The sequence below is a fragment of the Vicia villosa genome, unplaced genomic scaffold, assembly GCF_029867415.1.
Source record: "Vicia villosa cultivar HV-30 ecotype Madison, WI unplaced genomic scaffold, Vvil1.0 ctg.000905F_1_1, whole genome shotgun sequence".
NCBI classification, from domain to species: Eukaryota; Viridiplantae; Streptophyta; class Magnoliopsida; order Fabales; family Fabaceae; genus Vicia; species Vicia villosa.
The window spans coordinates 640,146-661,704 of NW_026705407.1; positions in this window are offsets into that span (position 1 = coordinate 640,146).

Below are 21,559 nucleotides of genomic sequence, written 5' to 3' on the forward strand. Positions count from 1 at the left end.
GAGCAAGAGTCGTCTTTGGCATCACATTCAAGGAAGATCCGGTGTCTACCAGCACGTTAGACAAAGAGTCTGACTGACAGTTCATAGAAATGTGCAGAGCAAGATTGTGATTTCTACCCTCCTCGGGGAGTTCTTCATCACAGAAGCTTAAATTGTTGCAAGCTGTTATGTTGGCTATTATCCCATCAAAATGGTCAACAGTCACATCATGATCTACAAAAGCTTGATCTAATACTCTCATCAGGGCTTCCCTATGGGCTTCTGAATTCAACAACAATGAAAGTATTGAGATCTTTGAAGGAGTCTGCATAAGCTGATCCACAATCTTGTATTCACTTCTTTTGATAAGCTTCAAAATTTCATCAAAGTCAGGATTGACATTGGTTCCACTGGATTGACCAACATCAGTGCTTGTATTACTGATAGGAATTTCCTCACGATTCCCCACCGGTGTATCAACAGGATTTTGCCTGGTTGCAGGAGCAACAGGTTGTTTTGGAGGTAGTGGGGTGTACACACGTCCACTTCTGGTTACTCGACTCACATCAGCGATATTCACGACAGATGAAAGAGTAGGTAAAGGAACTTCTTGTCCATTCTTTATCATTGTTGCATTATAGTTGTATGGAACTGCTTTGTCAGAGTCATAAGGGACAGGTCCAGGTAGACAAATGATCAAAGGAGCAACAGGAGCCCTTGGCTTGTTGTAAGTAACTTCTATGCGCTCAGGCATGTTGAAATGAGGAACGATGACGTTAACTTTAGGCATTTCGGAGTTGATATCTGAGACTAAAAGATCATGCGGATAACATCCTATCATGTTAACTTCATCTTCATTCCTATTTCTGTAGATCTGATTAGTACCATTATCTAACAAAACTTGAAGATCTCTTCTCACAATCGAACATCCATGAGGATCTACACAACATATGCTACAGGAACCGTAGTGATGCTGGCGAAAATTCTGCCCTTGACAGAGAGTAGCGTGCATTTGTACCAAATCTGCTCTTGAGAAGTTGATATTATAGACTCGATATGGACCAGGACATCCATACACCATGTTTACATCCTGCCCTCCATGATTGGGCAGCGGATTTGCTTGTACATTTGGATTCAAATTTCTGAAAGAGAGGAGATTAGATCTAACCAACCTCTGAACTTCATATTTCAAAGCTATGCAATGCTCAAGATCATGGCCAGGTGCTCCTTGATGATAAGGGCATGAGACCTCAGCTTTGTACCACCATGGAAGTTTCTCAGGTATTGGTGGTGGTGCTCTAGTTTGAACCAGACCTCTTTCAACCAAAGCAGGGTACAACTCTGTGTAGGTCATTGGAATTGGATCAAACTGTGGAGCTCTTTGTACACGATTCTGATTATTGTTAAACTGTTGAGCCTGTTGTCGAGGCTGTTGTTGTTGAAACTGCGGGGTAAATCCCGGATTTGGTGCTTTATTAATGGCTGGTGCGATAGCACCAACCTGTTGTTGATGATTGACATTTCCTCTTGGCCTCCCTTGGGATACCATGTCAACACTTTGTTCTTTCTTCTTTGGGAAACCACTTCCGAACTTTTTGGTTCCGCTTGAAGATCCACCTTCTTTAGTTAGACGTCCGGTTCGGACTCCTTCTTCTAGACGCATCCCCATGTTTACCATTTCGGTGAAATCACTTGGAACACTAGCAATCATGCGTTCATAGTAAAATGGGCCGAGAGTATTCAAGAAGATCTTTGTCATCTCTTTCTCTTTTAACGGTGGATTAATTTGAGCAGCAGTTTTTCTCCATCATTGGGCATACTCTTTGAAAGCTTCATGGTCTTTTTGAGCCATGGATCGAAGCTGATCTCTGTCTGGAGCCATATCCGAGTTGTATTTGTATTGTCGGACAAAGGCCTCACCTAGGTCGTTGAAAGTTCGAATGTTAGTGCTATCCAATCCTGTGTACCACTTAAGTGCGGCACCAGTCAAACTGTCTTGAAAGTAATGGATGAGTAACTGATGATTATCTGCATAAGTAGACATCTTCCGGGCATACATCACGAGATGGCTTTGTGGACAAGAACTACCTTTGTACTTCTCAAAGTCAGGGACCTTGAATTTAGCAGGTATTTGTACACTGGGAACCAAACATAGTTCCTGGGCATTCTTCCCAAACAAATCTTTGCCACGAATAGCTTTGACTTCCAGCTGAATCTTGTTGAACTGTTCTTGGAGATCTTCCACAAGATTACGCTGATTTGTGCTATCACCTTGATCATGATAAATCTCATTGCCATCACAAGGAACAGTGTGAACCATAGGAGTCGCAACTGTCATAGTGGGTTGAGAGAGTGCCATAGTGATCTGAGAAAAAACTACCCCCTGATTTGGAGTGAACAGTGAACTTTGAGCAGCGGGCGCTTCAGTTGTGGATGTTGGAATCCCAGAGAAATTATGGCGAAAACCCGTACCAAAGCTGAAAGGCGTGCCCCAACCTTCTGGCATGGAGAAAGTGGAATGCTGAATGCAACTGTAGAGACTGGAGTAGTGACTTCAGATGTCACTGTTGCTTGACTGTTGGGTGGCGGCGGCTGATTCTGTGCGGCCATTAAGGAGTCAACCAGAGTAGTGAGACTTTCCAACTTTTCTTGAAGGGTGGCAACTGTACCACGGAGCTCAATATTCTCTTGTTCAGAGTGTTCCATTACTCTTCTTCTGCTTGAACGAGTATTGTATCTGTGATCTGATTGCGAGCGCGGTCGAGAAACTTTGAGACGCGACAACTTGACGATCTAATGGAGAAAGATCCCAAAGATGAGACTCTATACAACATACTCGATATGCAGAATGATGTATGCAAAAAGAAGTTTATGATTTTTTCCAAATATTTTAAAGATTATTTTCTTGCAAACATTTGAACACAAATTGTTCTTTTATTTTTTATTTTTTATTTTTTATTTTTTATTGCAATAATGGGAAATGTTACAACATTGGAGCGCAGCTCCTTACAGAAGCAAATGATAAATAAAAAGCTAAACAAATCCTAAACATCCTCATCGGACGAAGAACCAAATGCGTTGTGCAGCTTGAGCTTCAGGATTTCTTTCCCATAGTGAGCTTTCAATTCGGCCTTTTCGGTCCTTAGCTTGTCAACAACATTCTTCCAATCGTCAGGAGTTGGAGCGTTGCTTGTTGAGCCTTCAAGCTTTTTCTTGCTTTCTTTGATGTACCTCTTGATTGCAGCGTCTTTCTGACGGATCTTCTCATCTTTACTCATGAGCCATCCATCTTGACAGTAGAGAGTTTCTTCGTGATCTTTCACTCTTTTCTTCAACTTTCTGTTTTCCATATCAGTTTTACGAAACTTATCTTCCCAAGCATCTTTCTCTAACCTCATCTTGGCTAAAGTGTCTTGGTATTCCTCCATAGTGTGAAACAATCCATTTGAACAACAGAGGTGCACAACATACAATGATTCCACCGCCTTGGCGATTCCTATGATGGACAGAGAAATACATGTCACCAAGCAAAGTCGGAACAGGATTTCCAATCAGAAAGATCTTTATGGCGTTGATATCAACAAAATCGTTGACGTTGGGAAACAGAACCAACCCATAGATGAGCAAGGCTAGTATAGCTTCAAAAGCTATCATGCTACCAGTTTCGATGAAATCAAAGGCTTTTTTTATTAGGAAGTGTGAAGTTAAACCCAGGAGGTTTCCTTTGGTGGTCCAATTACTCTCTACTTCAGATTTCTTCAAGTGGATACTTGCTGCAATGATGTGTGACTTAGGAATGGCTTCCAAACCATTGAAGGGTATTTTGTCAGACATAGGAATACCTAGAAGATTGGCATATTCTTCCAAGGTCGGTACCAACTGGTAGTCTGGAAATGTAAAACATCGGTAGACGGGATCATAGAACTGAACCAGAGTTTTGAGAAGTCCTTCATCAACATGAGTGTTCAAGATAGGCAAAAGCTTTCCATAACTTTTCCTAAAACCGGAAGGATCTTGTACAGAAGATGCTAACTCTCTCAGTTTTTCCACATCAGGCGCTTTGAAACCGTACTTTTTGGTATGCCTTTTTACCCCTTCCATAACTAAATCCTATAATGTTTGCAAAGAAAATCCTCTAAATCTTTGGAAAAATCATGTTGTGTTTTTTTTATGAAAAGATGGATTTTTTAATGAATGTATGAATGCATGGATGCATGAATGCCACATATTCAAACATGGTAAAGTGAACATGGTAATACGAACATGGTAATACAAACATGGTACTGCAAACATGGTAATGGTAATACAAACATGGTACACATAGGTTCAAAGTTCCCGCGTCACGAGCATGAGGTCAGAGAACCAAACATGGGATAGTACTAGGGGTTAATCACCTGCACAACATGTTCTACTGATACGTCAAAGTCTATATTTTTCTTTCGGATATTACCGGCTTGCACGACTGAACTTGTGAGCCAGCAATATTCTCAAGAAAAACTCGTCTGAGTGTGGCTCTCCGCATGACAACTAATCCAAGTCTACACCTGAATAGTTTCTGCGCCACAACCTAATAAGGCCAGGATGGGTTGGGGTTCTACGGCCAACTCAGCTTCTACAGTTCAATGAAAGCAATAATGTCTTCGCTACGAAACATGCTAAACATATATTACCAACAAGGAACCTCCACTGAGCTGAAGGATTCTCACGTACGCCTGTACATGACTATACCCTCCACCTAATTCTTATGTGTACTTAATCCAGGTTAGGATTTGTCCATAATGTATCACTTGTAACAGAACCACGCATGTAACACAAATAAAAACATAACAATTTGAATTAACCCTTCCTTTGGAAACAATAAAAAGATGTTCCCCAGTGAAGTCGCCATTTTTCTGTCGCGGGGAAAAATCGTATCTTTTTCGGGATGAGACACCTGATGCCTTCTTTGGGCTCGAGTGCTCAAAAAATGATTTTTCTTTTGTTTCGACCAAACTTTTTATTGTTTCCAAAGTAGAAAAAGGAAAAAAGCTGCAATAACCTTAAAAGTGGGGGAGAGATTCCGGGTAAGAGGGTTAGTTATACGAAGGGAAGGTATTAGCACCCAATGTATCTATAGTACTCTATAGGTTTCTTTGCTATGTTTTTTCATTCTATGTTATTGAGAGGTTCTTGTGAGATAGGTGGGACCTAGGGTGTTTGTTTGATTATGCTCGCAAAGATCATCGCGATCCTCTGCATACATATCCCTTAGAAGGAATCAGAGCATCTGTAGCTCGGGTCTACGGGTGCTAAGGTTTAAATGGTTTGAGGGAGAAGTTTTGCTCGCCAAGGATACGACCTTGTGCCTACGTATTCTCAAAGGGATGTTGAGAAAGTCAGAGCAATCGTAGTTCCCACTTATGCTAGTGGAAGCAAAGGATAAGAGACAAATGTCATCTACATGTTCGATGTATCTAATCTATATCATCACATACATCTGTTTGATTTTGTTTGAAAATCTTTTCATTATAAGCCCTGGGCCATGCCACTTATGGTGCTTAGAATGATAAAGATGTTTTTTAGCCAGCCTTGTGGCAAAAACTTTCAATAAAGTCAGCCTTGTGACAAAAAGTTTTGATTAATCAGCCACCCTTGTGGCAAAAGTTTCAATGAAGTCAGCCTTGTGACAAAAACTTTGATTAATCAGCCAGTATGGTGGCAAAAAGTTTGATTGATTAGCCAGCCTTGTGGCAAAAGAGAAATTTGATTGATTGATTGTTTGTGATGATATAGATGAGATACTCCTATCATAGAGATGATAAATGTCTAATCTCCTAGGGTATTTGATTTGGATATTGGGGATGCTTATAAGAAGCCCGTGGGTCCTTGTACGAAGCCCAAGAGGAGGCTATCCGAGGGTCCTTGCATTGTAAGCCCAAGAGGAGGCTATGGGAGGGACAATCGAGGGTCCTTGCATTGTAAGCCCAAGAGGAGGCTATGGGAGGGACAAGTCGTTTGTACGAAGCCCAACAGGAGGCATGGTATAGTTGGTTTGAGCTCTTAGAGCGATTTCACCGGGAAACCATACTCTATGTCCTAACCTAAACTAAGGGAGATTCTTTGCACGAAGCCCAATAGGAGGCTATGGGGAACCTAGTGTTGTACTAAGTTGAACAAGTATATATAACACGATCAAAAACATGAACAAGTATGAACAAACATGGACAAACATGAACAAGTATGAACAATTACATATATATGACAAAGTGTGTGTATATAATGGAGTTTATGAAGGAAATATACCTGTAAGCATGATCCACTTGTATACACGGGGCTTGGGACTTATACTCGTGGAGAGGCCCATTGAGTTTATTCAAAAGCTATGTAAACAAATATTTACAAGAGGGCTTTGGGACTTATACCTACATGGAGGCCCATGGTATTTTTGGGAAGATTTAAAGAAAACCTTCATTTTTGATTTGTTATTCGAGGTTAAAAATCAAATTGATCAAGGTATGTACAAAAAGGTGTATGTACAATGAAATACCTAATTTCATGTAAGGGAATGGGACTTATACCTATGTGGAGGCCCATGTTTTATTTTGTAAAACATGGTTGATTATTTTGTTAACAGCGCGAGGTTTCGTCGTTTTGAAAACAGTTTGAAAGTTTTGTTTTGAAAGAAGTTTTCTGTTTAAAGAAAAAATGTACAAAGAAAAAGGAATGGGACTTATACTCTCTAATATTCGAGAGGCCCATGTTTGAAAATCAATTGATCAATCCAAAAAGATTTGATCAAGAGTTTTTTTTTGAAAAGAAAACCAAAAAGAAATGGTTTATTTTTTTTTTGAAAAACTTTGATCGTTCGTTTTAAAACAGTTTTGAATTTGAAAGAAATCAACTTAATTAAGATAAAAACAAATTTTATGCTTAATTAAGACCTAAGTGATTAGGGTTTGATCACAAAAATAATTACAAGTGATTAAGTTTGAAAATCAAGTGAAAAAACTATTTTTTAAAGTATTAAAACATTAAAAAAAACAAGTCATTTTAAACTTAATAAAAATATACCAAATAATAAATATTTTTGTGATTTTTTTTTATATTCATAAAATATATATATTAAATGAATAATGTACAAAAAATGAAGTAAAAATGATGAATTTTGATTGGTTAATTAATGGATTGAAGTTGTGAAAAAAAATAGAAAAATAGTGTTAAAAAAAAGGTTTTGTCTTCCAAAGGGCTTGAACCCACGCCCTTATGCTTATCATCCAAAACAACAACCAACTGAGCTGCGCGCGCAGCTTGTTAATGATACACACTCATTTAATTATATTTAAAAACAAGTGTTTGAATTTTCTGAACAAAAAATGGCGCCAAGAACACCATCCCCATTTGATTTTGAAAATCTTTGAAACTGGATTGTTTTGATCAAGTAGATAGTCTATCTTGCTCGATTTTTCATAAGGAACATGATTGTAACCTTTAATTTCATTTATTTCCACTCTAAGGCTATCAATTTTCTGATGAACACGAAGAACCCTAATATGACAAATCATTGTGAAATCGTGTATGATCATGATATGATGCAATTGATTGAGGGTTAATGATCCATATGTATGCAGAAACATGATGGTAAACCAGTTTTTCATTTATGATGCATGTATGATAGAGTTTGAAGTTCAAAGCACTTACCTCAAAAACTTGCAAAACTGGAAATTGAAATCGTGCCTAGAGGTGTTACAGATGTTGCTTCTTGATCTGGACAGCTTCAATGGACCTTATGGAACATATTTGGATGATTGGAATGAACTAAAAACCTCTGGATCAATTGGTGATACCCGATCTGCAGTAGGGCTCAAGTGAGGATCAAGCTTGGTGATTTTGGAGTTCATATATGGTATATGGGATGTGTTTGGATGATTAACTTGGACAGAAATGAGCTAGAATGAAAATTGGCATGATAAGGCTAGTGTTATGCATATTTGGGAAGTGAGGTAGTGATTCTGAGATTTAGGTGTTTTTGGGGTGTGTGAGTGGATCAAACAACTTCCATATGATGTTTAGGAAGTGTTAGAAGCAACATTTTGCTCTGAAATTGCAAGAGATGGAAATTGCAATTCTTCCTCTTTGAAACTCATGAAACTTGCAACTTAAGAAAGAAGAGAGAAAACCTATGATTATGAGGTTTTGGTGTGATTTGAAGAGTGGAAATGACCTCTATTTATAGGCCAAGCTTTCTGAATACAAAGCCCTTGCAAGTGGATCAAAGAGTGATGATTTGGCTTAAGAGATAAAATGGAATCTTTCACATTAAATTCAAGATGGTTAAAACCTAAACCATGGTTAAAATTGGCTATGCTTCTTATCTCTTTCCCATCTGTCTCAAATCAGAAAATATCTTCCAATTATTGCATATGTGTATCATTGCTTGCATCTTTTGGTAAAATGGTTCATGACTTTGGCAAAATGACTTGAAATTTCAAGTGAAAATGATCACTAAATGCATAATTCAAAACCATAGCTATGCTCCATATTTTTTCATGCTCTTGGACATTTTGGAAAGCTCATGTTATGTACTTCAAAACCCTTGTTGAAAGTTTCATCAAGACCTTTAAGGAAATAGGTGAAAAAGATCCATGAACTTTGAAGAAAGTGAGATTTTAAGTGAAATTTTCAAAAGATACCAACTTTGAAGCTCCATATCTCTTAAATGGTTGATCTTTTGGAAAATCATTTTATGTGACAAAGTTGTTCATTGGATCAAAATCTAAAACTTTCATGTTGGAAGTTTTTTTCAGTTTGTAGGTGAAATTTTGAGTTATTCCCTTCCAAAGTTTGGAAAAAATCATTGAAAAACACTTAGAAATGTTTCTAAGTATGAAAGTCAAACTTATGACTTTTTGATTCTTGATTGATTTTCTTGATTTTTCTTGATCAAATGACTTCATATATCATATATTGATGATTCAAAACTTCAAAAGTCATGGTTGACCAAAATTCCCCAAAAGTCAATGGTGATCTTGTACAGTTGACTTTTTCAGACGAATCGCGTTTCTGGAGATTTCAAATGAACCAGGCTATCCTCACCAAATGAATGGTATGAATGGATCACATTGAATTATTGGAGGACCTTGAGCCATTGTTTAAGTTGTGGCACCATGTTCTGATTAAAAAGTCAGTGGTTCAAGTGAATTAGGTCAAAAACCCTAATTGTCGACCTGATGAGATTGATGACTGTGGATCTTGAATTGAGATGTAATTTCCATTGGATATTGTCATAGGGATTATTGGAAGATGATTAAAACCTTTGAGTGATCCCCTGGAGCTTTTTAGGGTTTCCCAAATGTGATCCCTGATTTCAGTCCCTGATAGTTCAAAACCCTAATCTGATGATTTGAAATTTCACTGTTGATCAATCCCTGTGTTGGGGATGTCTTGAGTCAATAGATTAGGTCAAAATGATGTACTTGGGGTCTTGAGGTCATGTCCCAGGTCATTAGGTCAAATCCTGAGTAAAATTTAGGAGTATGCTATCTTCAGTCAAAACCCTAATCTGATCGATTCAGAGCCTTTGAGCTTGTTGAAATGGATTTTTGAGGACCAAATGTTGATTGTTGATGAAGGTGGTTCTTTTGAGATGAAGGGAGAACAAAACCCTAATTGATTGTTACTTGTACTGATGAGTGACTTCTTGTTTAAATCCTGCTGAGTCACAAGTAGCAAACACAAGCTATGCAATTTGTTAGAGATGCAAATGATGCATATGCAAATGATATGAGGTGGTATCTTAGGTCAAAATTTGGGGTATGACAGATGCCCCTATTTAAGTTTCTTCAACCTGAGATATGAAGATTGAAAATCTTCGTTTTGATAGGGTGGAAGAGACTTAAATATCAGAAGACGCGAATTTTGGACCTAAGATACCAAAATTGCGAATGATGCAAGGATATCTTTATCGAGGGGATATCAAGAACTGACTCCACTGGGGACAAGAGACCGGGAAGGATGTCTCAATCTGTTTTAGGAAGAGAATCTGTTTTTTTCTTTTCGGGAAAGCAAGTGTATGCTTCACCGGGGAATGATAGCTTTGTAAGAAAAGCTTACCTATCGACATTATCGACTATCAGCATGGGGATAGACTTGTTTAATAATGCGAAGGTGAAAGGTATGAAATTGTATTACCGACTATCAGCATGGCGATAGACTTGACATGGTAAAAAGAGTTTCAAAGGTTCGGTTAATATTACCGACTATCAGCATGGTGATAGACATGTTAAATAATATAACCAGAACAAAAGGTTACTGTTATACCCCAAAATTTGCCCGCATCTTTTTTCAAAAAAACTTCAATCTAAAAATTAAGAGTTTCATATAATCTTGGATTTTCACATCCTGATTTATGAATACTTGATTTTTTAGAATTTTTTCTTATACAGTATTTTGGCTTGCTGTTGAATTTATTCTTACGCAAACGTCAGTTACTGTTTATTACTTCACACATGCTATTTATTTGATATTTATTTACAGATAAGTAGTACTGACGCAATTGGTACAGAGTTAAAACTTTTGCAGGCGCAGAGTCCGGGATTCAGACTGTACTGGTAAACAAGTAAATTATTACTAATTTTTGTTTCCCACTAACTTTTGTACTATATTCCATTATTTTCAAAATCTCTTTTCAAATCTCTTTTTCAAAAAGCAAATCTTAACTTTATTCTACACATCTCTCTTTTTCCCAACACTATCATACACTTTCTTTCAAATCTTACTTCCACTCAAATTTTCCTTTTGTACGGAATCACTTCATTCCCCAACGTCTCTATCCTTCTTTTCATTCTATAAATACCTCTCATTTTTTCCATAAAATCTCACATCAAAATTCTAAATCATTTCTCAAATTTCTACTTCATATCCATTCTATCTTCCTCCCCGGCAAAATGGCGAAGCGGATGGAAACATGTTTTCTTATGGTCATCACCATTGCTACGGTGATCATGTCCTTCTTCTGTCTACATAGTCCTGAAAAATGTGGACCTGCGATGGTTACACTCCCGATCATCTATTTTCTGTTGGTCATAGCATGGGTTATTAATCGTCATTCTTAAAGTTTGCCGTATCTCTTATTTTCTTAAATGTACCGTTTACTCGTCGTACCATTCATTATAGTATGTAATGTTTGTACTGCCAGTATTAAATGTTGTACTATTTGTCATATTGTTGCTTAATTATTCAGATAATATTTTGTGTGTTTTCTGCCAGTCAAATATTTATTTTTTTGTGCATTAAATGATTTTCAGGGTTATTATCGGTAATTTTGCTCGCGTATAGTAAATATTAATTATTTATTATGTCTGTGTTTTTAACAAGTCATGTAAATAAACTTTCATCTTTCACATAAAACAAAAACAACAAAAAGAAAATTAACTTTGACTGTTGATTTTTCACTCTAGCTGTTACATACCTGAATAGTCAGTTGACAGTCAAACTGCTGACAGTACAATTCTCCGTGTTTTGTGCCAACAATCAAATCAAACTTTTGCATTTCAAAATTCCAAGATTTTTGTCCTAGAAGTCTTCTGAATATCACATGATTAGCAGAGACTCAGCACTGCACAAAAATCAGGTACGCTTAACTGTCTCCTACACAAACAGTCCCTGATTAGGGTTTATTGTTTTTTCAGGAGAAACAAGTTTTTGAGACCTCAAATGGATTTCATGGACCTCCATACATCTCAAAGTACCATCATACAAATTTTCAAACTTCAATTCACTCAGACGCACCGTCAGCAGCTCAAACAGTCAACAGACGACCCGTTTGACCAAAAAAGTCAACAGACAGTCAAAAATGAAATTTTTTGTCAACATCCATATTTTGTCAAAGGATTCATCATTTGATCATTGGATGATCATAATTCATCAAGGAAAGATCAAAAATCAACAAAACCCTAAGATTCAAAATTAGGGTTTTCTCCTAAAAAGTCAACTGAACTTTGACTGGTCATAACTCTCTCATCCTTCATCCAAAAAATTCAAACCAAAGCTCATTTTGAAGTAAATTCAATTATCTTTCAAATTCAATTGGTCCCATGGTCATTAGGTTCACCATTTGAAAAATATGAACCAAGACAATACAGGTCATTTTCAAAGTCAACAAAAAGACACTTTTTTCAAAAGGATACACAAGGAGCATCAAAAATCATTTTGACATAAGACCAAAGACATTGGTTAGAGGACTCTTTGAGGTTTCCAAAAAGTGCAAGATCTCCTTTATATGACAAAAATTGAGGGATTTACACCTTGTTGAAGTTGGCTAAATTTTGGGAAAATGCATAAAACCAACACTGCTCAAAAATGTATTTTTTCCAAATGGGGCCAAGTTTTCATAGTTCAAACATGTTTACCATGATACAATGGGCCTCCCACGACCAAGACAAAGCCCACATCATTTTTATTCATTTTTGGTTTAATTTTATCCCATTTAAAATTAAATTGAAAATGGAAAATGGAAGGATAATGATGTAGTTTTAATCTTAAGCTAAAGCCTCCACAATTGACTCAATTCTGCAGCAAGAAACAAGTACAGCAGGCCTAGGGCAAGAGGTGTGGAAAAATTAAGCCATGGTTGCTTAAAATTCAAGCTTGATATATTAAAGAAATCAAGAATTCAACAAAGACATAAATGCTTCTTAGCTTAGTTTATAAGCACTTCAATGCTTATATAAAGGCTATATCACTTCAGCAAAGAAGAGAGGACGAATTTAGAAGCTCCCATAGGCATATATCACTCTTGTAACAACTTGTAAAAATTCAAAGAAACTTGAAATTCGAATTTTAAGTTTAAGTCATTTTCAATACAAACTAAGCATTCAAACATCATCTCTGAATTTCATTGAACTTGTCCAAGTAAATTTAAAGTATCAAAACCTCACAAATCGAGCCCCACAAGCCACGGTTTGTTCAAACATAAATCAACTCGTATTTGATCATACACGCATGCTTAGCAAGATGTAGACATATATTTGAGTTTAGTTTGATGTGTTGATCATTTCTGGAAGTTTAATTAAGTTTTGGATGCTTGTATACGAGGTTACCGTTTTTAGGGTTCTTAGATCCTATTTAGGGATTTTCGTTACAAGCAAAATTAGAAGAAACTAAGGCCATACTCGAATTCAGGAGAGAAAACCCAGTCAAAAGAGCATGTCGCAAAAAATTTATGTTATGGTTTAACCCTATTCGCTATTTTGCAGGTTTAGAACACATCTATTATAGCGCTTTTCTCATAAAAACGCTGTTAAATGTGCTGGCTGGAGGTTGAAGATGATGAGGTGTCCTCACCTCATTGGATAGAACGCGCGCGCCAGTATTTTTGAATCCTGGGTTCCCATGTGCGCTTTCCATCATCTTTCCATGTGCCCTCAATATCTGAGCCATCTGATCTCATTAACTCTCAATCCAACGCATCAAAACACTCTCCATAACATGGACTTCATTTAAATACCACACCTGATTATTTTATTTTCTATTTTCTATTTTCATTTTAATTTCTTTGCAAAATTAGTTTAAATAATTCTAAAAATCCAAAAAATACACAAAAAATATTTTTGGGCTTCTAAAATAATATTTTATTTTCTGATATAAAAATATTTTATTTTTCTTCATAATTTAAATATTTTGCATAATTAATTAGTTTATATTTATATATTTGCTTTTTAATTATTTCAACCAATCAAAAAATCATAAAAATTTTTGTTCTTTATATTAAATATAGTTTATATATTATAGGCTAATTTTGTACATATTTAGAATAATTTTCTCTTTAAGTTTTAATTATTTGTGTAATTATTTATATAATTATCTGTTAATTAACTTAATCAATTTCAAATCAATTTCAAATATCCCAAAAAAATTAGTTTTGTTTTAAAATTAATTAACAAGCATTTTGAACATATTTTGAACTTAATTTTTAGGTTTGAAATTTATTTTCATCTTTTTACCTCATTTTAATTTAATTAATCATGCATTAATTATAATTAAAAACAATCATAAAAAACCAAAAACACTTCTTTTATTTTCTTGCAATTTAAATTCCTAGATAAATGTATAGGTTGTCAAATTCATGTAAATAGCGTAGTTTACATTTCCTGCACAATCGATGTAATAGCGTAGATTTACTTTCCGCATTTTAAATTCCAGCACATATAAACTGCGTGTATGCCAAAGATAAAATTGAATCGTTAGATCACTAACTTCAAAGATAAAATATCTGAATCCAAACACAATCACACTTGCACCTCTTAGGGTAATCCCTTTCTCATTCTTTTCAAAATCAAGATCAAATTCTATTATTTCAAACGCAAAATCGAACTTTTGTTTATATCCGGTGAAAGGATAGATCTTTAAAGGAAATAGGATAAAGACCTTATAACTCAGGGTAGACCTCCTAATTTGCTTGCTCAAATCAAAACAAACAAATCTCTCATATATCATTGTTTTTCAAAATAAAACTTTCAAGAAGACAATACTTTGTATATATCCAAACAAGGATCATTACAAAGTTAACGTTCTTTTTTCAAAAACATCTTTTGAAAGATAAAAACACTTTGTATACATCCGCACAAGGATCATTACAAAGTCAATTTACAAAGGTATTTGGAACCACATACGAGCATTTCAAGGCAATCGAAAAGTAATTGAAAACAAGTGAGCTAAGCAAATTAAAGAGCCCATGGATAACCATGGATACAAAGGGTGCTAACACCTTCCCTTTGTATAACCTACCCCCTTACCCAGAATTTCTTAAAGGTCTTTTTTCTGTTTCTTTTATAAACCTTTCCTTAATTGGATAAAATAAAAGGTCGGTGGCGACTCTCTGATTTTCAAACACAAAAGCAGAAACAAAAAGAGTCAGTTCGCGTATCTCTCCGCGAGAGGTATGGCAAAAAACCGAGTGGGCGACAGTTACCAACTACCAGCCTCGTGATAGTGGTTTTCAAGACATGATCAATTATCAGCCAAGTGATAAAATGATTCTGGAGACTTTGCTAGGGAAATTACTGGTTATTCAGCCTCGTGAACAATAATAAGGCCCTGATTGTCAAATGGTGTTCATGATTGATTTCCTTAAGAGAGGAAAAGTCTTTTGGAAGAGACATAAACTGCTCAGATGATGAGGCTATTGTTTATGGTTCAACTTTTCTTGACTCTATTTGAGGAATCAGAATTTGAATCTCTGGTAAAGACAGGGTTCTAACCAAGAATGAATTGGAAAGAAACGGTCAAACAAGACTTTGTACCCATGAGGAATAAACTCAACGGGATTTTCTCTTTCGTTTTGAGAGGAGAAGACTGAAGCAACCTTCTTCCACGAGGAATGATCTCAGTGGGGAACTGGAGAAAGAGTATGTTCTTTTTGCTTATGGGTGACAACCTACTGGAGAGAAGACACGCCCGTACCTGTTTCTTTTTTCTTTTTTTTTTCTTTTCTTTTTTGGGATAGATATATCCTGAACAAATGATTTCGAAGCAAACATTGAAAAATGCAAGAATGCATAAATGATGCAAATATGTATGAATGATGAATGTCATGAATGTAGCATGCATACTGACGAAATTGACGGACAAAGAAGTGTATACTGGAGACAGACCGACGTCGCAATACAACCAGATACTTGGCAAATGTTCTTCAACACGGTGCAGATAATACAGTTGATGAATGGTGTTGCATGCTTTAAACTTCTCTGAGGAAGATAAGCATCTTTTCTTATTGAGATGGAAGAACTTCTTCATTGGAGATAGAAAATCTTCGTCACTGGGGATAAAAGACCTTCTTCACTGGGGATAGAAGAGCTTTTCCTATCATAATCTTTGATTCATCCTATGGAGATAGCTGTTGATGTTCCTTCGGTTGTTCACCACTCAAAGGAAAGTTTCGCTTTTATTTTGAAAAAGAAAAGTAAATTCATTTAAAACTTTTTTTTCTCTTTTTTTTTCAAAAGTGAATAACACAATTAAAGCGTCATTTTGCAAGCTAGAAGAAATCAAGAATTGCAAACAAATGGGCACAAGGCTCAAATTTATTTAATAGGATGGTAACCAGCTAAAGGCGTGATTCCATAGAGTATTTACAAAAGTTGGAAATGGTAAATATGCGGAAAAGGCTACATTGAAAGCAATAACCACTATTCTCCTTAACAACTATGAGTTCCAACTGTGCTTGTCGCTTCAGATTGGCGATGATTTGATTGTAGATCCTTTGATGAAAAAGACTCTTCAGGTGACGAAGTACGGACTGATGCAGTTACTTTGTCATGAATCCCTAATTTTTGCCTAGATTGCCCTTTCAGGTTTTCAATCTACCAGGATAAATTTTTTTCTGTTTATTGTCTCTAATTTTTGCCTGGACCGCCCTTTCGGGTTTTCAGTCCACCGAGACGCTCATTTTTGCCTAAGTCGCCCTTTGCGGGTTTTCGACTTACCGAGTTGTTCTTTTGTATTTTTTAGACAAAGTATTTCTTGACTGCATCAGCATTCACAGGATGCGGGAGTTCATCACCATCCATGGTTGCAAGAGTCATGGCGCCGCCAGAAAATGTTCTTTTGACAACATACGGGCCTTCGTAATTAGGAGACCATTTGCCCCTAGAATCTGGTCGAAAAGACAAGATCTTTTTAAGCACGAGGTCGCCTTCTCGAAATTCACGAGGTCGAACCTTTTTGTTGAAAGCTTGTTTCATCCTTGCATGGTACAACTGTCCATGGCATAGAGCAGTCATACATTTTTCTTCGATTAAGTTCAACTGATCATATCTGCTTTGACACCATTCAGCTTTGATAACTTAGTCTCCATGAGGACTCTCATTGATGGTATTTCAACTTCTACCGGGAGCACAGCTTCCATGCCGTATACTAGAGAAAAAGGGATTGCCCCTCTTGAAGTACGCACTGAAGTACGGTATCCATGTAGAGCAAATGGCAGCATTTCGTGCCAGTCTTTGTAAGTGACGACCATTTTCTGGACGATCTTCTTAATGTTCTTGTTGGCAGCTTCAACAGCGCCGTTCATTTTTGGTCTGTAAGGAGAAGAGTTATGATGCTCAATCTTGAATTCCTCACACAATTCTTTCATCATTTTGTTGTTCAAGTTTGAACCATTGTCAGTAATGATCTTGCTAGGAACACCATATCGGCAAATGATGTTGTTCTTGATAAACCTCACAACCACTTGTCTTGTAACGTTGGCGTAAGATGCTGCTTCGACCCATTTGGTGAAGTAATAAATTGCCACCAAGATGAAACGATGACCGTTTGAAGCTTTTGGTTCGATCATTCCAATCATGTTGATACCCCACATGGAAAAAAGCCATGGAGATGAGAGAACGTTGAGTAGAGTCGGTGGCACATGGATCTTATCTGCGTAGATCTGACACTTGTGACATCTCTTCACGTGTTTATAACAGTCAGATTCCATTGTCAACCAATAGTATCCAGCTCTTAACATTTTCTTGGACATTGCATGCCCATTTGAATGAGTTCCAAAGGACCCTTCATGCACTTCATGCATTAACATGTCTGCTTCGTGTCTGTCAACGCATCTGAGCAAAACCATGTCGAAGTTTCTTTTGTATAGCACATCTCCGTTCAGGAAGAAACTGCTAGAAAGCCTCCTTAGAGTTTTCTTATCTTTGTTTGATGCCCCAAGTGGGTACTCTTGAGTTTGAAGGAAGCGTTTGATATCGTGGAACCACGGTTTATCATCGATGGCTGCTTCAGTTGCAAACACATAGGCGGGCCTTTCAAGGCGCATAATTCTGACTTTAGGCATATCGTTCCAATGATTGACTTTGAACATGGAAGATAGAGTAGCCAAGGCGTCTGCCATTCGATTCTGATCTCGAGGTATATGATGCAATTCAACTTTGTTGAAGAAAGTCAACAGACGTCTTGCATAATCTCTGCAAGGAATCAAGCCAGGGTGGTAAGTTTCCCACTTGTCTTTGATTTGGTTGATCACAAGGGCTGAATCTCCATATATGTCTAGGATCTTGATCCTTAAGTCAACGGCTTCTTCGAGACCCATGATACAAGCTTCATATTCTGCGATGTTGTTGGTGCAATCAAATAGCAGTCTGGCGGAGAATGGGATATGAGTACCCTTGGGAGTGATGATGACTGCCCCAATTCCATTACCAAAAGCGTTAACTGCTCCATCAAAAATTAGGCCCCATCTTGATCCAGGATCAGGACCTTCTTCAGGTAACGGTTCGTCACAATCTTTCATCTTTACGTACATGGCATCTTCGTCAGGAAAGTCAAACTTGAGAGATTGATATTCATTAATTGGCTGATGCGCCAAGTGATCGGCGAGAATGCTTCCTTTGACCGCTTTTTGACCACGGTACTCGATGTCATACTCAGATAACAGCATTTGCCATCGGGCAATCCTTCCTGTTAAGGCAGGCTTTTCAAAGACGTACTTGATCGGATCCATTTTGGAGATTAACCAAGTAGTATTGTTGATCATGTATTGGTGGAGACGTTTTGAAGCCCAAGCCAAAGCACAACATGTTTTTTCGAGCATGGAGTAACGAGACTCACAATCTGTGAATTTCTTACTCAGGTAATAGATGGCATGCTCCTTCTTACCGGTTTCATCTTGTTGTCCAAGCATACAACCCATGGATTCTTCCAACATGGTAAGGTACATGATTAGTGGTCTTCCTTCAACCGGAGGAATCAATATTGGTGGTTCTAACAGGTATTCCTTGATACTGTCGAACGCTTTCTGGCAATCTTCAGTCCATACAACCCCTTGATCTTTGCGGAGAAGCTTGAAAATTGGCCCACAAGTAGCAGTCATTTGAGAGATAAATCTGGAGATATAGTTCAATCGTCCGAGAAATCCTCTTACTTGCTTTTCAGTCTTTGGTGCAGGCATCTCTTGAATAGCTCTGACTTTGTCGGGATCTACTTCAATACCTCTTTGGCTGACAATGAAACCCAAGAGTTTTCCAGATCTAACCCCAAAAGTACATTTGTTAGGATTCAGGCGAAGCTGATATTTCCTTAGTCGTTGAAACAACTTCAAAAGATATTCAATATGTTCTTCTTCTGTGCTGGACTTGGCTATCATGTCGTCCACATAAACTTCAATTTCTTTATGCATCATGTCATGAAAGAGAGTAGTCATTGCCCTTTGGCAAGTTGCGCCTGCATTCTTTAATCCAAACAGCATCACTTTGTAGCAAAAGGTACCCCATGGGGTGATGAAAGATGTCTTCTCCATGTCTTCAGGAGCCATCTTGATCTGATTATAACCGGAGAACCCGTCCATGAAAGAAAAGACGTTGAACTTAGCGGTGTTATCAACCAGCATGTCGATATGTTGTAATGGAAAGTCATCTTTTGGACTGGCCTTGTTCAAGTCACGGTAGTCAACACACATTCTGACTTTGCCATCTTTCTTCGGAACTGGCACTATGTTGGCCAACCATTGAGGATACTCGGAGGTGACAAGAAAACCTGCGTCGAGTTGCTTTTGAACTTCTGTTTTAATCTTGTTAGCCATATCAGGGTGAGTCCTTCGCAATTTCTGCTTAACTGGCGGACATTCTGGCTTCAATGGCAAGAAATGCTGAACAATATTGGTATCCAACCCAGGCATGTCTTGGTAGGACCAGGCAAACACGTCAACATATTCTTTGAGAAGGTCTGTCAACTTACTCTTGATATCAGCATCAAGCAGTGATCCAATGGTCACTTCTTTTTTGTCTTCTTCAGAACCCAAGTTGATCTTTTCTAAAGGCTCTTTGTGAGGCAGAATGGCTCTTTCCTCGTGCTTAAGTAATCGAGAGATCTCGTCCGGGATCTCTTCTTCTTCCTCTTCTTCGGCTTCGAACACAAGAAACTCAAAGTTGGGAGAGGGCACAAGGTTATTGCATTCAATGGGTTTATCAATAGTAAATCTGCACATATGATTTATATTTATTTCAGAAAATTTATGAATGCAAGAGTGTATGCAGATTTTTTTTGAAAAGTTTTTTTTTTTTTTTGGTTTTTTAGGATTACCATTTCCAGAAAAAAGCAAAAAATAAAACACATAGTGTAGGGAATTCAAAATGACACTTTATTTATGATTCATTTTTGAAACAAAGCCCTAAACACAAACTCATTTGTCTTGGGCGGGACAAAGAGGGAAACTTTTAAAACAAAGCCCTATACACAAAGTTATTTGGGCAAAACAAAACATTTAAAAGCAAAGCCCTATAAAACATCTCTCTGCTTTGGGCTAGGCAGGAGGTCAAAATAACAGCAAGGTGATTACTTTGAGCGGCGAACAACATTCGGAACGTCGACAGCTTTCCAGTAGCAACGAACTCCTCTGTGTATTATGTATTTAGGAAAATTTTCCTCAGAATTATCTTCAGTACTGACATTGACCGCTGGTCGAGCAGGATTTGAAGGTCCTGGTTTGTCACCCTTGTTCTTTGTTGAGTTGAAACGGTCTTATTCTACTTCTTGAAGAGCATAAGATGAATCAAAATCTTCATAATTTTCAGGATGTAATTCCCAATCCTCAGGATGAAGAGACTCATTGTCAGAGACACTTTCTGAGTCAACTGCGGGGCCATCTTCCCCTTCATCTTCAAAAATGGCATTTATATGATAATAACCATCTTCAGAGTTATCAATCTTTGTAGATGCGTCGAAGCTGAAATCTTCAGTAATTTCAGGTTGCTGAGAAAATTGAGAGTATTTGTAAGCCTCTTCTGGTTGACTATTATATTCAATGGGATCTCCCCATCCAGTTGGTTGGATGTATTCAATCGCAATCTTTGAACTTTCAGGTGCAGTATATTTCACCATATAATCATATTTGCCACTTGGTTGTCCCAAGGTGTCCCAGACCTCTGCAAGAATAGGCGGAGTTTCTTTGGCACTTGTTTTGACTTTGCCTCTGGTTTTCTCTGAAGGAGGATAGAACGGTGCATACAGTTCTTCTTGAGATATGTATCCCGAGTCATTGAGATAACATTTCCATTCTTCTTCAGGATCGGGCAGACCTTCTTCGATACATTCTTCGATAAGGACATTAACCTCTTGAGGAATCGGGTTAAGGAACCCTCCACTAATGAATGTTTCTTTGATCGGACGAAGGGTTTCATCTTTCCTGGTGCAGTTGGAGAATGTTGGTGAACATCCGAGCCCTGCTCTGGTTTCATTCTTGGTCGGGATCACAACTTGCCCCCAGCCAGTGGTAGTTCCATCTTTTACTACTTTCACTGCCTCTTTGTAAGAAGAGATTGATGCTTTCCTTTTGGAAGATTCGTCTTCTAAAGAGAGACCTTAGAACTGCTTTCCTTCCTCATTATCAGCACTTATGAAAGAGAAATTGGATAAATGGCTCACCATCAAGGCTTGTTCCCCACTTATTGTTACCAATTTTCCATTTGTTACAAATTTTAACTTTTGATGGAGCGTAGAAGTTACTGCCCCTGCTTCATGGATCCATGGTCGTCCTAACAGACAGCTATAAGCAGCTTGAATGTCCATGACCTGGAAGGTGATTTGAAATGTATGTGTACCAATTGTCATGGGA